At 43.4% G+C, this 20,726-nt stretch overlaps 1 protein-coding gene across 1 annotated transcript in view; it reads right to left on the bottom strand.

Annotated features, from left to right (window-relative positions):
• kdm6ba (lysine (K)-specific demethylase 6B, a) overlaps positions 1–15,687 on the bottom strand; it is a 67,846-nt gene extending 52,159 nt beyond the window's left edge. Inside the window, exon 1 of the mRNA XM_016677753.1 lies at positions 15,627–15,687. The gene's annotated coding sequence lies outside the window, so the exon portion shown is untranslated. The remainder of the gene's footprint in view (positions 1–15,626) is intronic.
• Positions 15,688–20,726: the final 5,039 nt, after the last annotated feature.

The raw sequence follows: 20,726 nt of genomic DNA, 5'->3' as shown, positions 1-20,726 counted from the left end.
AGCCCCTCCCCCAACTAATGACTACGCAAAATTGCTGCCTAGAGAGGAAAAAAAAATACGGCCATTAAGGACTTTCTGTGATCGCTCCCATCACATTATACATCCGATTACAGCGTAGTTTTCAACCAAAGGCTCGTTTCTTTTCATGTTTTCTGCAGCGGCATAAGGGCACACCGTTGTTAGTTATTTTTCACAAAAGGTTCGGTCTTAACATTCACGGTGATGACAGTTTGATCTCTGCACATATCCATTTAATGTACGATCCTGCTGAAAAACTGTCAGTCATGGATTTATCATTTTATACTCCTGTCCAGTAGGTGGCGATAAGACGGAAGTTTGTAGCTTTTTCTTTTGAAGTTCCTCAGATTTCCTTATTCTACTTTTGGACATCGTCTTGATTTTATTTGTCTGTTGCGTCTTTAGTACCACGTCTTGAGTTGCAGTTCTTTTAAATCACCCAGGAATTAGGCTGAGGTTCTCAGTTAGGGATCAGAAAATTAATTTTGTTTAAAATATACGGAATATACAGACGCTGCTTTACCAACAATCTTTCAAGCAAATCATTGACGTCTTAGGAAAATTTATAAAAGACTTGTTTTGTTCTTATTCGGTTATTCATCATCTAGAAGAAATGTTGAGTCTCTTTAGCCACGTCACCAAAAAAAGAAAAAGTGCCCTGCATGTGTCCAGAAGTGAGGACAATTGGAAAAGAAACGATAAATTCAGAAACAGTTATATGATAAATATCCGTTAATTTAATAAAGGGAAGTTTAAATTGATTGATTTTCAACATTTTCAAGTTCATTATAACCATTTTTATTGCCACATAGAAATGGAGAGGCTACACGTTATGATTACTTACATATGGTAGCACAAGTCAACAGGTTTTCTCCGATGACCAGTTGCTGAGCAAAAGTGAGATTTTTTGAAGATTTCGTAACAAGAACCATGTGTGGGGATAAAGTGCTGACTCTACACACTGGGTCCAAACTTGAGCGTTGGGCTTCATTAGCCCACTACCAGATTTTCACCCACATTTTCAAGTTGTTTAAAAGGCAAAGTCATGACTATGACTTGGACCTATTTTCTCTCTGTTATAGCACACACTTTGTTCATTCAATGAAACATGTCTTTCAAGAACAAATCCTGTTTAACCTGACATTTACTTGGTGTTGTAGTGCCCACAACAAAAAAACAAGCTGAACTTTTACAAAGATTTAACTTGTTGTTTCAAGCACTTTGAGGGTATTTTTGACAAACCTTTGAGAGGTGAAGTAAAACACAGAATCAGAAACGAAAGGCCCAATCCAATCAAGCCAAGCATGGACAACCAGCTGCATTTTGCTAACAGGAAACATTTTTTCCCTTACAAGTCGATCCACTTGGTGATGCAAATTGAGCAAACCGGGCAGACATCTAAATCGGCTGCTACCAGTCTTAGAGAGACCTGTAGACCAGAAGAAGAACCGTTTAACTGAGATTCTCAAGAACCGAGAGTCAAACGACCCAGTCTGGTCGTTTTTTTTTTAAACAACTAGATCTGGTAAAGTCAATTAAATAAAATTTTGATAGATTATGTCAGCATTTATGTATGTAAATTATAATCTAAACTAGCCTATCTGATGCGCTTCACCGCATTCTGTCATTTATGATCTTCATTTTGTCTCCTACAAATCTTTTTTTTTTTTTTAAGCCAACAGTTCAGTGAAAAAGATTAATGCAGCATTATTTCTGCATGGTTCCTGTAATACTGCATTTTCCTAATTGGGCAAGCCTTCGTCCGACTGAGAGCACAGCTATGATGTATTCCAGTCCGCAGCAGGCGACCCCAGCTGAACCACGCCTGGCCTGAAAACTACTGGATCAACGCAGCTGGACAGGAAGTAAGTGGAGGAGAAGGAAACAGAAAAAAAACAACATGTTTTTTATTTTAAAATCGAACAGAGAAGATATTCTTCTACTGGGAATAAAGTAATGTAGAGAAAGAGCAGGAAGTGTCCTAAAGGGGAAGGGAAACGGAAAGAGCAGGGGATAAAAATGTAATGGAGACATGGATTTTGAATGTGGAAATATGCAATGTGTCGGCAGAGAGCTTGTGAGTACGGAAGGGATCGGTTTACAGTGGTGCGTGTGAAATGTCTTTCTAGTAGCGCCATTATTCCAGGAAGGTTTGCGTCGGGCTTAATTAGGACAGGGACGTGCACGCTCAGTCCTACAACGTCAGGCAACGTCGGCTGCAGGCAGACGCCGGCACAAGTGTTGAGTTTCTCACACACTCGCTGGCAGAGGGAGGAGGAGCATGCACACACACACACACACACGCACGCACGCGCGCACGCACGCACGCACACACACACCGAGCCGGGTCCTGTGAGCCCTTTAATGTTTCCCGTAACGCACACACAAATTTACAGAGCTGCTGCTAACCACATGCAGGACCCCTGAAAGAGCTGAAAGCAGACCACAACTCACTGCGTGGGACAGGACACACTTTGTTTACCCCGGCTTTGTGTGCTTCTAGCTGACCGGAGCCGGCTTTTTGAGAGACACTCGAGGTGGAAAAAGTCGCAGGACCCGTTTAGAAAGAGGAAAAAGTGACGTTCGAAGCAAAAAAAAAGATAAAAAAAAAAAAAGAATGGAGCCAAAACGTTTCAGTTTGTATTTCTCAACAATGAGCGGAGTTTTTGCTCTTATGTAAAGCACCGAGCGTCACTAAGTAAACCATTACAGGACAACAGCCTTCGCTAAGCAGAGTGGAGCTTTTCATGCTTTCCTAAAAGACAACCAACTTTGCATGTATTTTAGGGTGTCCCACGCATGCAAAACTTTTAGGCAGTCCCGACAAATAGACATTCATATATACACACACACACACACACACATGTATGTATACAGAGAGTCCCAGCTGGAGCAGACAAGCTCCCTTTGTGCTGCATTCCTCACGCCTTTCAGCCTGAGCTCCAGCCTTTAGCTTAGCTCCATCTGCACGCACACATTCACATTCACACACGGACCGGAGCAACTTTCTCCTGCTTTTGTCTGCAGAGTGCTAGCAGCCCAACAGCTGAGACGGAGAGGAAGCTTGTCTTACCGTGTCCGGGCTCAGGCTGGCGATCTGCAGCAAGGGGCAAGGGGTGGTGGCGGGGGGAGACGGTGCCGGCTCGGTGGGGTAAAATCCCAATAATATTAGTAATAATGAAAATAATAATAATTAAAAAAAGAGATGAGGCTTGTTGGTTAGAGAGTCAGCCAGCTCAGCAGATTCCCACAACCTTCTCTCTCCTCTCCTCTCCTCTCCTCTCCTCTCCCTGCCTGAGCTCCCAGCTTTGTGTGTGCCTTGTATTTTCCCTTTAAACTGCACGGGTCGCCTCCCCCCACCTCCTCGCAGCACACACTTGCGCACTGAGCCAGCACACAACGCTGCTCCTGAATATATGACACTGTTGTCACTAAATTTGCACCACTTTTGTTCCCCTCCTCTCATACGCTTCCCCTTGTTCTGCAGCCTTTAAGGGTCTTAAGTAAGAAGGGAAGGAGGGGTGGGGGGGATTTAAAAGTAAAAAAAAAAAAAAATCAAACTGAAATCCTCTGAATTTCTTGTTGTCTCTGCTAAAAAATTAAGTGATTCTCGTTTTAGATCTGCCTCTTCCTCACCTCCTCTGTCTGTGTTTCTTCTTGCTCACCCTCTCTCGGTCTCTCTGTATTCTGTCTCGCCTTTTTTTCCCACTCAGTAGTCAAACAAAGAAAGGAAAAGGAACAGAGCGAGCGCACACACGCGCACAAACACATATATATACAACACACATTTGCTTGCTCCTGCCGCCCCCCCCCCCCCCCCTTCTCACACATGCACAAGCTTGGAGCCCAACCCCCCAGCCTGCCTCCCTCTGATTCTTTCTCTAAACAGCACCTCCCCTCCTCCTCCATCCATCCATCCATCCATCCATCCATCCATCCCTCCCTCTCTCTCTCTCTCTCTCTCTCTCTGGCCTCGTTCTCATTCGTCTGACACCCCCCCTCTCTCTTTCCTCCCTCCCTCCGAGTGAAACAGATGGGATTGGAGAGCAAAAGGAGCCTCTGCGTTCATTCTCCACCTCGATTTCTCTTCTCCATTAGTGTGATGTAAGCCTGATGGAGAAACGCTTTGACCCAGAGTGTGAGCGAGGGAAAAAAAATAAAATAAAATAAATAAATAAATAAATAAAAATGAAATCAATAGAAAACGCAGATAATCTTTAATGGGTGTGATAAAAGTCAGCGCAGATGTGGATTTATGACACCAGACATCTTCACGCCCAACAGATGTGTGAAGTCGGTGATAAGGCTTCAGCATAAAAGAGCCGGCAAACATGTGGTGGGGTGAGAACAATGGCTTCCAAGCTCGGGACCCACATCTGGTCTCTCATTACCACTGAAGTCACATTTCGTACAGTTAGCCGGGCTCACAGGGTTCTGTCCAAACGGGAACGTTTATTTCTAAAATGGGTTGTCAGTTTAAAAAACAAACAAACAAAACAACAACAACAACAAACAAAAAAAACACCCGAGTTCACATGGGAACGTCTTCATCCAGTTTATACGCAACGGACCGTATAAACTCCCCCACACCTGCAGGTGGCGCTAAACCTGGGGCATGGCACATGAAGCCTCCAAACAGTCAACAGTAAACAAGAAGAAAACAAAAATGATGAACTACAAAGCAAACTTCAGTGTGGACTGATGATGAAGTTGAGTTTGCAAAACTAAAACTACAAGACAAACATGAAACCTGCCATTGTTGTTGTTATGAAACAAGTATTTGGGGTCATAGGTCAGGCTAGAAGTTGGGCTAAAAGTCAGCGCTTTCACCAAAGAGGCGGTTTTGTTGTTCATATAAAATTTCAAATTGCAAACGTTGACTGTGATCCCCTTTAAAAACGTTCCTGTTTTAGAAAAAAACATTGCCGTGTGGACAGCGCCAAAATCTCTTAAAGGTTTGGGTCGGATTTTTGGGGTGGGGTTCAGAAAACGTATCAGTAATATGTCTGCAACCATAAGATGTTGGGTCACAATGAGTTTGTGGGAAATTTAAAGCATCCTTAAGCCTTTGAGACCCAAGTTTCAAATCTCCATCTGGATATTTCTGCTTATTTGAATTGTACGCAGCTCTTTAAATGTTCTGTGAGTAAATATATTTGCCCATTTATTAATAACAACTGGAACTTTCAATATCTAGCAAGTTAGTTTTGCAACTTAAGAGTCTCCTCAGATTAATTTCACTCCCTGCTACAGCAGGGGTGAAATTACCGTAATAACCCGACATTGGCCGGAAAGCGCATCGTCTCCCATTTCAGAAACAGTTTGGGTTTTTCAGATAGCGCAAAGTGTGGCGGAATTACGGTACTGCGAATGCGGCTGTGTCGCTGCCGATCCGTTTGGTCTGGAAAGGTTAAAGGAGGTGGATGACAACAAGCTAGTCTGACATCTGCCTCGTCTTTCTGCTCCATCAGCTGATTGCGAGTTTGTCAATGTAGGATCTTTAAAGAGTCGGTATAGATGTTGATGCTGTGAGCAGGAAGAATTTTCAGCAGCAATCAGCCTTGTAACAAATCTGACAGCAGACAATGTCTCATCACTGTCGTGACGCACCGACAGCTCAATGTCCAGACAGCAGAAACATTAGCATGTCATGGATGACGCCGCCTGTCGTTAGCAAGCACTGCTAACTCACCTCATTTGCTTTTGCTATTCCTCTGTAAATGTGTAAAGTTGGGATGACGGGCAGCGCAACCTTCTACTGCAGCAGGCCTAAGCTTTCCGTTTATGGTGCTATGCTAATCACCTGTTTCACAACAAGCTTCCCAGGAGAGGCAGCGACCAACCCAACATGGTCCTCTTCTCATTCGTTCACTTTCTTGGGGTTCCCAAGAACCAAAAAGCCACATTTTCAGGCAGTGCAGAGTTTGCTTGTTCCTGTCCCGGAACAGTGAATGGATGAAAACATCCCGCTTTCTTTGCCAGTGCAACACTTCCTTTAAAATGTACCTTCACTCTCTTTACATAGATCCCACTTTGTTTGCTTCAGACATAAAAACTAATGGGACACCGTAATGTCTTAAGGTAGACTAAAAAAAAAAAATCCTAACTAGTAGTTAGCAGCTACATGTCACAAATTTCGTAACTGCATAAAATGCATGCGAAACAAAGCACTCCCATACAAAATGTGGCTCTAAAGATACAGCAGGCAACAGAAACTCAAGTATTACCAAAACTATAAGGACTTTCGAGACAAACTGGATAATTTATCATCTGGGGAGGAGAAAGTCACAAAATTGTGTCAAATTGTTCAAGTCGACCTAGAAAAGTATCAACGCTGAACCGGCGAGGTCTCACTGGCTTTATGTCGAGACAATACACCAGAAGCCTGAAACAGGACTGAAATAGTGCTCACCTTTACGTCCGACAACCTCTTTCAAAATCAACTTAGCGCTTTGATTAGATTTAAGCTCCAAATTATTCGTGCTAATTGAATTAATATAACTAGATGATTGCTATTCTGGCGTTTCTACTTGTGGCTCCTTTTCCACTTCCTGCGTTCATTTCTGAAGGTTTTCATTCGAGTTCGAGTTTATCAAAGTCGATTCGTCTCTGGACGCATTCTTGTTGAAAGATCGTTCAAAGATGTTGGTGAACGACGCTCCAGTCGGCCTTAGTCCGTGAAAACCTGGATGAAAGCACCCATGTGCAGAGCAGCGCTGACTGCCACAGGCCCGTCACAATGTTTCTTCTGAGAAATCACAGTTTAACTGTGGAGCTAAGGATTAGCCGTTCAGCACAGTGTTACTTTGTGTGGCAGCTTTTCAGAATGACATTTAGAAACCCTGCGTCTTAACAACCACCCGTTTTATTCAGCTTAACTTTTACTCTGTGCTCTTTAAAGAATCCATTGGTGCAACCTGTACTGTAGAGAAAACTAAAGACGCTGTGCTCAGGCTTTTAAAGAGGTGGAGGAAGAGGGGAGAGATGCGGGGGGGGAGTGCAGAATGAGCTGCCGTGTTGCACAAAACTTTCTCTTTTTTTTCCTCTGGAAGACGTTTCCTGCAGCTCGTGTTCACAGCCTGGGATAGACCACTGGGTTTTGCGACGACACGCAAGCATGTCCTTCTGAGAGCGAGCCATGTGCAGGAAGATTGGATTCCACAGCCGGCGGAAAGGGTACAATCAGAAGCCCAGGAGGAAGGAAGTGGGGGTGGGCATGGTGGGTGGAGGGTGATGGTATGGAAAATACAGCGTGCACGTTTAAAAAAAAAAATACAGCTGCACACTTTTCAGAGCATAGCGGAGAGGGAAAAATAAGCGCTTTTAGTGCAGTCTCCGGCTCCTATGCACCGCTCAGCTGTCTGGCCTGTTTGCGCTCTAAAGAAGCAAGGCACCAGAAGATAACTCCTGACTGCAGGACTCGATTGAAAACTCAATACCGAGACACAAACACTGAATGGTAAAGGTCCATAAGTTCAACAGCTGAGCACGCAACGCAGGCTGAAAGCTTCTGTGCTCTGTAATAGCTTAATTTAATCTCCTGCTGGATCACTAAAAGCTGATGCAAGATGCAGGGCAACTGAAAGCTGCAAGTGTGTCTGACCTTACCCTCCTAAGATGTTTTTAATCAGAATCAATATTTAATTTTAATAGTTTATTTTGATTAAGAAGATCCTTGAGGTCGATAAGCATTTTTCTATAAGTTATTAAGAATTAATTTCCAAAAGCTTTTGGAAGCCAACAGAGTTTTTGTCTGGTGGAAGAGTTTGCTATTATTCAACAGCAACAGAATTAACTATAGCTGCATACATTTTTGAGTAAGTTTAATATTTAATCCCACAGAGAAAGAGCAAACAAAGAAATAAGAAGAAATTAAAGGTCCCCAAGGTCACGGAATGCTACAATAAATCCATTAGTGACGCGACGTGTTACGCCGATAACCCTGAGCACCAACAATGAGTCCAAGTCTGAGCAAACAAAGCAGCTAACTTTATTCACGAGTAACCCAGTGCAAGATCCTTCACTTCATCACTAACTGATAGTAAATTATTATTTCGCAATCAGCAATTCTCCGGCTGCTTTCTGTCCTAATCTGCACCTTTGTGACTCATACTCTGCTCCTGTTTGGATCACAAGACGCGCCGGCTGCCACGCATCAGATAACGTGACGTTATGGCGACAAAAGTATCTGCGTATCACACGTCGGATCTATTGTACCTGCATTTCACCGCCCTTCTGACTGTTCTGGTTCTGAATGAAAATCTAAAGCGTTTTGTTTCTATTCAGCTGGAGAAAGTCATGACACATCCACATATTGATTTCTTCTGGCATCTGTTCAGTGCTTGGATGGGTTTGGAGTCCCCTGGTGACATTGTAATGTGTAGTTATGGCAGGTAATCTTACTCTTTGTTATACCTGAGTAAGTGAGAGAAAGTAGAAACTAAACATCAGAGGCCCCAGGACTGAACCTTGGGGTACCCCACATGAGGTTCCTGTCTGCTCTAGTGAGAAATTACCTTTTGCCACAAAGACGTCCCTGTTCTGTTCTTTATGTACGATTCAAAGAAGTCAAGCACAGGACCAGGGAATCTGACTCAGCTCTCCAGAAACATTCAATAATGCATCATGGTCAACAGTGTTGAATGCTGCACTGAGGTCCAAAAGTAGCTGCACTGTGTAAAAGTTAATAACTCTCAGAATATATTCTCAAACGATTACTGGACTCCAAACAGTCCTTTATGATATGAACATTGCACACACTGATATAGATATACAACTGTCATATATTGTGCGGGGCTCAGAGTTTAGTATACATTAGCTCATCAATTACCAAGATAACCAAGCTTTGGCCCTCGTAAATCACAGCAGAACTGTCCGTTTCCGCTTCTCGAACACGTACTCTATCCCCATCCCCACTTCCTGCAGGATAATGCAGCGTGTTGCAAAGCCTAAATCATCTCAAACCGCTTTTCTTGAACTTGACAAGGAGTTTATATGGACTGAAGTCTCTGCAGACTATTCCCACCACTTTGATGAATCTGTGCCATGAATAATTAAAGATGGTTCTGAAAACAAAAACGCTACAAACCCTGCACTGAGCAGAACGGTCCGTTTGAGCAGAAAGGCAAACGTCCTCGGCATTTAACCCAACTTTTATTTGACTGCCTCCAGAATGTTTAACGTCTGTTAATGTTTAATGTTCCACGTCTCCTCAGGAATATGAAAATCACCAAAAGAAATCCTAAGCTGCAATGTCTTCACTCCAAGCGAGGCTTGAACTCGCCGCCTGACCTTAAGGATAACTACTGAAGAGAGAACGCACAATGCAGCCAATAGTTGGTCTGTCAATATTTAATTTCTGCTGGATTGCCAGGAGCTCTGAGTGTACCGCAATTAATCATTGCAAAAGAACAAATGGATCGCCACGTAGTCCTCAGCTGAAAGGTATCAGCAGTGTTTTTGTTGAACTCTGTGATGAAATTGTAGCAATTATTCCATTTCAATTTAGAAAGGAAATAACAGATTACAGCGTAGACTCTGCTGTGTGTAGTAAGGCTTCAGCAGAAGAATTACAAACAACGTTCATGTGATTTAAATGGCTTGTGGCTGCAGATAGAGGAAGTTAAAAAAAAGTCTGAAACAATGGAGTAAGAAGAGAACAAGGCAACCAGGAGGGAAGAAAGAAGACAGACTGGTCAATAAGGTGGCAAGTTACATAACTCCATCGCTGCATTGATTCATTGCTGCGCCGGTTTGGCCCCTAGCCAATACCAAATTGCATTTGTAATATTTGAGCCAGACGGGGAGAGAAAGAGAAAGTCTGACACCGAGCGAAGATAGATGGCGACTGATAGGACGGGGACGGCGAACGAATAGGAAACCTGGAGGGATTCACGGCGGAGGACTCTGGGATGCAGCCAAAACGACGCAAATAAAGAGAGCAAAGAGAAGAGCCGTCAGATAATGAGACGAGACGGAGGGGGGAAACAAAGCGCTTAAAGGAGCATTTAATCGAGCGAGATGGAAATAAAATCCAGAGGAGAGGCGGAGAAGAAAGGTGCGAGCCGGGACAGCAGCGGATCGAGGGACAGGCGTGTAAAAACCAACGTGTGTCGCCACGGCAAGTTATCCTCATTGGTGTTTTGTGTGGAGATTATATAAGAGCCTGCAGGTCTGGAGCAGAGCAGCTAGACACACTGGAAATGCTGGACAAACCGGGTTTGGGTTTACGGCACATATTACTGTAGGAACAGAAAGTGCCTCAAACAGCAGACTGAAATTACCAACTTTAACGACATAAAAGGGTTTGGAAAGTATTTCCAGCAAACTAGTAGCAGAGAATCAGACGTTGATTCGATCAGAGACTGAAACCTTCTCCTCCTGAACCTTCGTTTAAATTAATTAAAGACGGTGTGACTGTACAGAAAAGCAAGGTCGAGTTTCTGATGTGCACAGACACAGATGTCTGTCGGAAGATAAGCAAACAATTTTAAAATGTGTTTTTAAACACGTTTTAAGAAAAAAATTAAAAGGTTTATTTCCTTTTCAATGATCATTTATTATCATTACAGCAACCAATTCCCGACCACATCTTCAGTGATGAGCTCCATATCTCTGAGGCCTCCATGTCATCATCTTTCGCTCTTCCCAAAGACGTCAAATAGTCTTTATTTTGTTACAAATCTTGTTCGACTTTGTTGGCACAGTTGCTTTTAATCCAGTCAGACACTTTTTATGGCTAAAAGTGGAGTTGAAATGTAATAAACCATGTAGCTATTCGTCGACGCAACTATAAATCCCTCCCACAAAATAAATACTAAGTAAGTTGCAATCCTGGGAGAGATAAACGAGAGATGGTCTTTTCACCACATCTGCAGGATTGTTGATGTAAGTAGGTTTTTAACAGGAAGGTAAAAGTCCAACAGAAGCCACTGGGAGTATTAAGGAAGTGTAAAATTTATCCCGCAAGTCTGCGTGACCTTGGAAGAAAGTCCACACCTTCTTCCAAACAGGGACGGGGTGCCTCATCAGCAGCTAGAAACGCTGATGGAAACTGTGCAAGAACAGAGAAAAAATGTTTTTTTTTTACTCAACGTGGCAAGGACAAACTTTCCCTGGCCAAAACATTTCATACGCTACAAAAACCTGAAGTACGGAGCCCTTAGGAAGAGCCGATACAGTCTTTCTGCGACGTTATTTGTGCTAAACAGTAACCGAGTGTAAGAAAAAGGTTCTGCTCGGATGGCACATCGAGAACAGCTGCGTGAGCTCACACACCAGGGCTGCAAAGGTGCAACGTGAAAGAAAAGAAGAAATGACAAAAAAGAGGGACAAAGTCAAAGTAACTAAAAATGTCTCAACACACGAAAACCAGAAGCTTCCAGTACAGAGCTGCTCACTAAGGTTAGCTTGTGCCCGAGTGAAGCCAAAGATCTCCTCCTTCTTTTAATGAAGAACACCTACGTTCTCTCCCTAACGCAATTTAGTCGTCGCAAATTAGACTCGTCAGGACTCCTGCCACGCCGCCGGCCTTAAAGCAGCACGCCGAGCCGCTTCCCCTCCAGCGCCGCTCTGATTTACTCAACCTGCGCACGCTCGGCACTCTAATTAATGTTGTGAGAAAACTGATCAGAGTGATACTACCCCACTTGATTTACAACAGCTCGACGGCGGTGGTGCGAGTGTTGAACGTTGCGCCTGCGACCCGGCAGCTGCAGACGTGTCGAGATGGAGCGGCGAGGAGGAGCACGAAGGAAACATCTGCAGGACTGGATGTTGCAGCTGAAACGAGGCTCTGGGAGGACAAACAAGACGCCTGAGCGGCAGTTTAAAAAATAAATAGTTTGGTTTTCCTCCTTGATAGAGACTTTAATCTTTAACCCAATCAAATGCATGCCACGCTTTTCAGATTTTAAATGGCAACATTTTAAAAACCCACGTAAAAGACGCTGCATCTCCTGCGCGCTGCTGTTGCCGGTTTCCACCTTCTGTATGCGCTTTAACCGCAAAAACACAAAACCCAGAGAGTTTAGAGGGATAAATCTCTGTTTTCCACTGGAATCCTGACTCTTCTGCCGATTTCCTTCAACCAGGAGCATCAGGACCACCACCAGCTCCTCCATCTTCTCCCCTCCTGTCACTTCCTCTTTGTTGTTGGAACATCTCCGTTTCACCCCCCCCTCCCCATCCTGTCTCGATCTCTGGATAGGCCACAGGCATATGACGGAAAGGAAATGGAGATAAAGGCAGAAAATCCGATTAATGTGCTGAATGAGGCACATGGAGAGAGCGAGAGAGAGAAAAGATGGGTGAGGAGATGGAGGAGAGAACGATCCGGGACAGGGAGGAAGGAAGGAAGAGCTGGAACAGGCTTCCTTTGTGCCACACTGTGGATAATTCACTTTATTCCCTCTCTCTCCCTTTCCCTTTTTAAAAGACATAAAGATATGATTCAACTGAAGGGCGGGTGAGCTGATTAATTGCCAATTAATGTTTAACGAGGTACAGCTGTGTTCAATTAACACCGCTTCAGACCCAGTCTCTTGCTTCTTTTTTTATCCCCGCTCAAATCTTAAACCTTCACCTCTTCTTCCGCTCGGTTCCTCGGGTTTTACTCGAGAGGGGAGCTTCGTGCGCCGACGTTCGGATGAGCAACATCTAAATTAAAACGCGCCAGAGGAACGATGGTAATATGGCGGAGACGGAGGTGGTGTGAACGCAAGGCCCAGACGTTCACAATAAACCGCACAGAGGAAGTAAAAGTGCTGTGAAGAGTGTCGGCTTTCACGGCTTGCCCCGAATTCTAGTCTTGATTTTGTTTTTGTACTTTGACTAAGCCGTTTCCACAAATAAATGTTCTTTGGTTTGGTCATTTAGGGCTGTTTGACTCTGACTGGTTTACCTGTTCCAGTTCAAATGAAGCATAAGCCACAGTATGATGCTGCCACCTACATGTTTCACTGCAGGATGGTGTATTCACTGTATCAGTCCGTCAGACTGATGCTGTCAACATGTTTTCTTGTGATTGTTGCAGTCTGAAATAATAATTTTGCGGCACCTTTTTCAAGACGTTGAGGTCAAAGTTGCTTATTTTTTTTAGCTTTATTTTTGGTCGTAACAAAAAAAAAGTTGAAATTTTTGCACATTTTCAAGCACCTTCTTGAAACAGCAGCTTTAACAGAGGTAAAGTCCTGAGGAGTTGACAAAATGCAAAAGAACAATTCCATTTGGATTATTCAAATTACCACGAACTATAAGTACAGAATATCTCTCGATAGGTTTAGCAAAAAAGAATTAAAAAAAAAAAAGGTAAATGTTACCATTTAGCACATGCTTTCATCTTTCAACATGTTGCAAAACAGGAAGTTGAGTCAGAAAAGGGTTCAGGAGATTCGTCAAAATTCCGGCGAGAGCAAAGATTGGTCAGATTTGCAGAAAAGTCGTGACGACAGCGAGTCTGAGCTTAATTTGCGAGCGATGACTGAACTTGCATTAGTAGTTGCGATCACAACTTCCTGGAGGAACTCAGTAATGAGCGCAGTTTGTCTTTCCCTTTGGCGTTCTTGCCAGAAAACGTTAATTTTGTCACTCTCGTTTCAGCTCCTCCAGAGCCGTCACCGGGTCTCACCACTAGATGTTCAAGCCTCGGGATATTATTTTATAACCAAAACTTGTTTCAAACTCCCTCCTCGACCCGCCTGCTGTGTTCTTGCCGTTTGCTCTCAAACAAACCTCTGAGGTTTTCGCAAAACGTTTGGTTGTTGCAATTTGAATTGACAAGACGACTGATTAATAACTCGTCAACTTCAATGACAGTTTTTTTTTTTAAAATTAATCTCTTTTTTAATATCGCGTATAAAAAAACTGTGCCGCATCGCTTCGCTGCAGCAGCGTCCGGTCGTTAGCTCGCTCAATCAGTGCTACGCTTACAAAACAAACATGGCGGAAAAGCCATCTGATTGCAGCCTAACGAGCCGAGTCCTGAATGCCAACATTTCCAGAAGGCTGAAGTTGTCTGAAGGGTGGAAGTATTTTAATCCGGGTGCCACTAAATTGAGGTTTGCCTCGTTATGAGCCACAGCGGCATGAGCAGCTGCCGATGAGCCAGGAAGAGTCAAGTTTTCTGTTTCTGCTCCTTTTAGCTGCCTTCCTCTGTCTGCATGTGGTAATGTGTGGACGTCTTCCACTTTGTTTATTTTATTTTGTTTTAATCTCGATTATTTTCACAAAGTCACTCCTGAAGTTTGTGTCCTTCAGCCGAGCTACCATCTTGTTTTACAGTCTGAAATTGGCTGGACTTTGGTTGAAATAAAAGCAAGTTTTCGAAAATATTTTCTATCATTTGTAATTTCTTTAAAAAAAACAACAACAAAAAACAAACAAAACAACAAATACATAGAGATGTGTGTGTTTGTCATAAACTGAAGTCTGTTTTTCAACCCAACATCAATTTCTTGTATTTTGCCGCTGCAATGCGATGTTCTTCCTTCTCTATGTAAAGTGCTTTTAGTTGCATCCATGCTGTAACGTTCTATCTTAATAAACTTGCCTTGACCGCTGAAGCTCAATTTATGTTATTTGAGGGAATCGGAGAAAAAGAGACTGAAAAGAAACAGACGTGACATTTCCAGATTTTGTTTGCTAAAAAGCTTGAGTGCTACTTTGTGTTGGTGTGACCGCAAATATTTCGGTAAGATAAAAGTTTGTGGTTAAAATGTAACGAGGTGTAAAAGGGCAAAAGCCACCGAGGCATGTTAACTCTCCATCATGTCTCCGGTTGCGTCTCGCTGACCCAGAGACTCCGCCTGTGTCCCCTCGTTCTGCTTTCCGTCTCTCTCGTCCCCACTGTCCGTCTGGACAGCTTCCCCCCCCGTCTTTCACTCTCAGCTCCTCTTCAGGGCTGACATGGATACGCCTGCAGCGCAGCGCCGCACACAGACATGAACGTAAAAACCAGAGCAGGAGCAACAATGGATGTAAAGTGTTGCTCCTGTGTGCTGGAGTGAAAGTGTGTGTGTGTGTGTGTGTGTGGGTGTGTGTGTTGCCGGTGTGTTTTTATGGGCTTTTTTTTCTTCCCCTCTTCCTGTTTTGGCTTTCATTACTATCTGATACCGCCACCCATCTGCTCACAAAGGAGAGCGGGACACAAGAAAGGAGGAGAGGTGGAAGAGTTGGCTGTCACTCTTCATACTCGCTCCTCCTCTTCCTCTTTATCTGCTCTCCCTTTCTTTGTCCTACACCTCCCTGTTTGCCTCCTCCTCTTCCTCCTCGTCTCTCCTCTCCTCCTCCTTTCATCTCTAGATGCAGGCAGAATGCAGCTCGGCTTTCTCTGAAAACCCAGCAGGTGTGTGGTGTGTCTAATTGTACGCGAGTGTGTGTGTTCGACTGCGCGAAATGCGCTTTACGGTCTCGCCTGGTGTGCGTGTGTGTTTGTGTGTGTGTTAGCTGTGAGGAGTTTGTATTGGGCATATCTTGTTTCCTCGGGGGAGCCCAGGCCCATTTCCACTGTCTGCTGAAGCCAACCAACCCAGAAGTGCATCGATAATCTATTAGAGGAGAAACTCAGTCACACACACACACACACACACTCATAAACCTTTGCTGCTTACCTGCCACGGCTGCACACACACCGAGTGAGAGTGGGTTGTAAGCGGGTGGGCCAGCCTGAAAAATCAAACAGAAAACAGACGGCAGAAATAAGTCGGAATCAAGCGGTGCGATCAGTTTTATAGAAACACACACGTTTGTTCACGTTTTTTCATCACAAACATTAATGCTGCGATGCCTGGTATTACCGTAACTTAATGCATGACAGGAAGCGAAACAAAAAAGCAGAATAAACCTCAAAGTTTTTTTTTTGGACTGCGCAGATTTGGGAGCGGGTTTGCCCACAAGTAGATGAAATACTTGGATACTAGAGAACCCATCTTAAAACTGCCTATTTTAATAGTTCAAAATATAAGTTAACATACATTATTACAGATAATGGAAATCATCCAAGCACCACAGCAAAGCATGACATCTACAGTCTTGGGGGGGGTTCAGCCAATCAGCACTAAGGAAAATAAATGGCGCTTCTGGCATCGAGTCAAGGAGCATCAAGTTTCCCATGTTGCATCTTCTTTCAAATATTTTAGATGCTCTATGAGAAAATCTGCAAATGCTGAATTTCCGCAAATAAACTGGAGATCCACAGAAAGATTGGCAAATAATGAAGCACAAATAGGCGACGGTTCACTGTGAAACACTGCAGCTGAAACACGGAGGTGGCAGCATCATGGTCAACTGTGAGGTGGATGGAGCCACAGTGAAAAAAGAGAGGAGCAGCTCCAACTTAAAAAAAAGTTATGTTAAATGTTATATATTATATATGTTTGTAAAACTTAATACATTTACATTTCTACTTGACAACTTAATAAATCAACTTGGACAAACTTAATTTGATTCATTTTGACCAAGTTAACACCGGATATTTAAATTGTTTCACCTGTTCTCTTTTTTTCAGTGTACATGCAGCAACGCCTGGTTTAGATCTGGGGTGAGCAGCTCCAGAACTCCAGGGTCGCTGTCCTGTCCTGTCCTGTAATTTCTGGATAAATCCCTGAATCAAAAGGCTTAATTAAAGGCCTTGCCATTAACCCTTCTTTTGATTCAGGTGTGTTGGAGCAGGGACGCAGGTAAAAGCTGCAGGAGTGGAGCTGCAGACTTCTGCAGGTTCAAGTGTTAGAATGGCCTAGTTAAAGTCCAGGCCTAAAAGATTTGGGAGACGGATTTGTGCAGATCCTCTTCGGTCAATCTGACCGAGTTTGGTCGATTTTTCTAAGAGGAATGAGGGGAAAAAATGGGAAGAAAGCAGTTCTGATCTTTTTTAACTTTGTATAAATAAAATAAAATAATTTTCTGTCCCTTTTGTATCTTCAGATACATAAAAATCCCAAAAAAACATGAAATACATTCAAGTACAAGGCAACAGACGGTTTGAAGCGCATAAACAAAATCAGCACATAATAAAGACATAAACAGAAAAGCGATAAAGTTAGCTAACTCCAAAATAAATACAGATAAAAATATATAATTTAAAGGTTTCTTAAATGCCGTTTTCCTTTGGATGGATTTCTGAAAAGGTCTAAAAACGATTTGTGCTCACGTTTTACACCGATTCAGTGAGCAAACCTTAACCCCACTGAGCTGCGTTTTCCTTTAAAAGAATCAAGTTTTTAAATCTCTCAACCTTTGCTCACCTTCGCAGTTGCAACAAATAAAGTTCTACATTCAGTATCCTGGAAATAAAAGCTGAAATGTTGATGCTTCACATTCAACTTTAGAGTTTAAAGTTCAAAATGGTAATACATAAAAATAAAAACCTCCTAATAGTTTTGAATCACACAATCGGAGGTAGAGCTCTGAAATCCTTAATCAAACTCAGAGATGTGAGGGCATGTTAGCAGACAAAGTGCACAGTAATTATAATTTTTTTCAATAATCTGATGTAATCCCGGCTGTGACAATAAAGAGACAAACTAACGAACAGGACTTGATGTACGACTCGGAGCAGCAGCCATGACAGCTGCCAGAGAAACACCCACAGTGATGATATTCTCGGACATCCAGTCTGGCAAAAACAGCGACGAACACACGAACACACACAACACACACACACACACACAACACACACAGCACCAAATAAAACACATAAACAAGCCACAAGCATGATGTAAGAAGGCGCAATATCAGACATCACATAATTGAAGCTAAAGCCTGTGTTTTTGTTCGTCCAGTTAAGTGGGACAGCAGCTAAGCCCTGAAGATGGAGCGTGTTTACAATAACAGCGCCGCGCTCAGACAGACACACAGAGCTTTGAACGCAACCATTCACCGGAACCGTACACAGATCCAGGTTCTCTCCAAAGTAATTGGCCGTTATTCAACGGGACGTCGCAGGCTGTACCTTCAGATTAAAAGGCGTACGTCTTTCTCAATAATAATCATCTGGACGCAGAGCTGTTGTTAAAGCGATGAAAACAACTCGGAAAAGCCTCGTCGTCACGTTCTCGAGCGCTGTTGTTTTCCAACTTTCATCTGAAGTTGTTTTTTGGCTGCATGTATTTCTCTATAGCCAACATTTTCTGTTGATACCTACTGCAGGTACAGCCACACTCTTGGGTGCTGGAGGTTGTTACTGAGGGAAGAAGAACCAAAGATGGTCATTTTTATCATCAGTGAAAGTTTTTTGTTGTTTTTTTTAGGAAAAATTGATGGGATACTTAATACCAACCAGGCAGCAATTCATACCAATTAAAGGACATTTTTGTGCACGTTCATTAATTCTGTATATTTTACTCTGCGGTGGGAAAATGTGGTTAGAAAAGTCCAGAAAGTCTTTAGTTTGACAGGAAGTCAGAATTTGCTACAATCTACAATTAATTCAAGTGTAACGTTCATCTCCAAAAACGTTGAAAATTTCTTAAATACAATGGAAAAATAGACAGACAGTTTGAGGTTAAAGTACACGGGTGCAAATTATTTGTTCACAGGTGGGAAACAGGACAGAAATTGAGCCGAGAGACGTTTCAGATAGAAATATCAGAATATAATCATCTTTGGTTCAAGCTGTCAAAGTGAATCTTGTAGAACTCCAAGAGCTGAGAGGCATTAATGAAGCGCGTCTGACGCATCTGAATTTATTCTTTAGCTTATCAACACCTGACACACTGCTGTCACCAATTTATCTCCGAGAACAGAAAACCCGAGCAATCATTACAGGAAAAGCTTTAAAATTCCATCATCCACCGTTTTTCCCTTTCTCTCGTTTGTTTTTTTCCTTCTTTTTTTGTGGTTAATCCCTGGATTCTTGCCTTCTGGAATTCCTCCACAGATTATCCTATGGCTTAAACTATAAGGAGGACAGGAGAGGAGGAGGAAGGGTGGCAGCTCACCCTTCACTTCACATCTCCCGACTTTCTCCGCATTATTTTCTTTCCCTCTCCTGCGAGGGACGGAGGGAGACACAGGCAGCCGGACTGACTCACAACAGCCCCTGTGATCAGACTGACAACATGGCCTGGGGGCCCACAGAATGGCTCTGTATAGAGACACAGCTACTACAGAAAAGTGAGACGAAGAGAAAGACGAAACACAAAAAAAAACAAAGCTGAGCCCCCGGGACAGAGCCTTGAGGCGCTCCAAGATGGTGACACAGCAGTGGCAGCTTCCCCTCCGGGCTGCAGGAAAGACCCAACCAACCAGCGGCTCTGGAGCCACTCCTGTTTACAGGCTGCCTTTGTTTGGCTGAAAACAATCACTGCCTTCCCCCATCTCCAATTTACAGGGAGAGCTGGCTCTGGTACAGTGGGATAAGCGTGCATTTCGTGACGAGGCGGAGTGCTCGGCGGCGGGGTGAGGCCGAGGTTATCCGGCGTCTGACCGAGGGGAAGGGTGAAGGAGTTGAGCTGCTATTTTTAGACGACGTGTCATTTAAGCTTTCGGTGTGTTTCCTACATTGTGGCGAAGGGGTGAAACACAAGCGGGGGACACGTGGACGACTCGGATTCAGGAGCTCCTGTACGCGCCGCCGCCGCAATCGCAGATCCCAGAGTCACAGGGAACAAACAAACAATTGGAAATGCAGACGAGGGAAATGCATCAACAGATCGCAGGCCGTCCTTCCCGCCGCTTTCGGGAAGTGTGTGCAAACAGTCACGCACTCAACGTTCGCTGCCAGACCACGGCCCGTGTGTGTGTGTGTGTGTGTGTGTGTGTGTGTGTGTGTGACATTACCCGACCTGCGGGGTTGAGGAAAAGCTGAGAGAACCAGAGAAAAGTGATGCACAAAAGAGAAGAAACGTGATGCGAGATCAATGTCTTATCAGGGGAGGATCGAGATGGAGAACATGTGGAACGTCTTTCCTCATCCATCCAATTCCCCTTCATCCCACACGTGGGAATTTTAACTCCTCGTGGAGCTAACTACCAGCTAAACTTTTATAATGAGCTTCCCCTCCTCCAACTCGCTCCATCTTTCATGCTTCCCACTAAACCCACTGGCTTTCATGTCGATGATTTACTCGGATCATGCAGTCTCGTTACCGTGAAGACATTTCATGTGACGGCTACATGTTCTCAGCGTGGATAAGCATGGACATTAAAAAAAACCGAAGTGGCTTTACTTCTTATTCTGTCATCTTAAAGAAAACAAATGAACGACTCTTTTAATATTCACATTTGTCTTTGGTTTGCTCGTCACATTTTCAGTTTTTGGTCAATTCATCGATCACTTTAATCCTGTAAACAGCTGGATTTTCGTTATTACACAATGTGAATTGAAGAGTATGTATTAAATCTGGTTCACACTCATCCAAAATTACTATGAAAGCATTTTTGCTCAATGCCACAGAGCTAAATCCAAAGCCAACATTAGAAGTGGCTCATAATTAGTGGAAAACTTAATAAAAATAAAAACGACAACAACAAAAGTGGAAACAATTCTTAAAATTATGTAATGAAAAACTGATGGAAAGGTTTAGGAAAATGAGTCTCGAAAATGGAAAATTTGTAGGAACCCTGTCTCTGGTCCTCTAGTTAACAAAATCTTGCACAGATTAGTAATCCGCTGCTCCAGAAGCAGCTGTGTTTTGCTTCTGTGGTAATCTGTGAAAGATCCAGATTGGGGTTTTATTTGTGCCACAGAACATAAAACCATAAATTATCAA

Source organism: Poecilia formosa, unplaced genomic scaffold (genome assembly GCF_000485575.1).
Source record: "Poecilia formosa unplaced genomic scaffold, Poecilia_formosa-5.1.2 Scaffold163, whole genome shotgun sequence".
Lineage (NCBI taxonomy): Eukaryota > Metazoa > Chordata > Actinopteri > Cyprinodontiformes > Poeciliidae > Poecilia > Poecilia formosa.
Note: the sequence above shows the minus strand (reverse complement) of the source record. Positions and strands in the feature narration are given on the sequence as shown.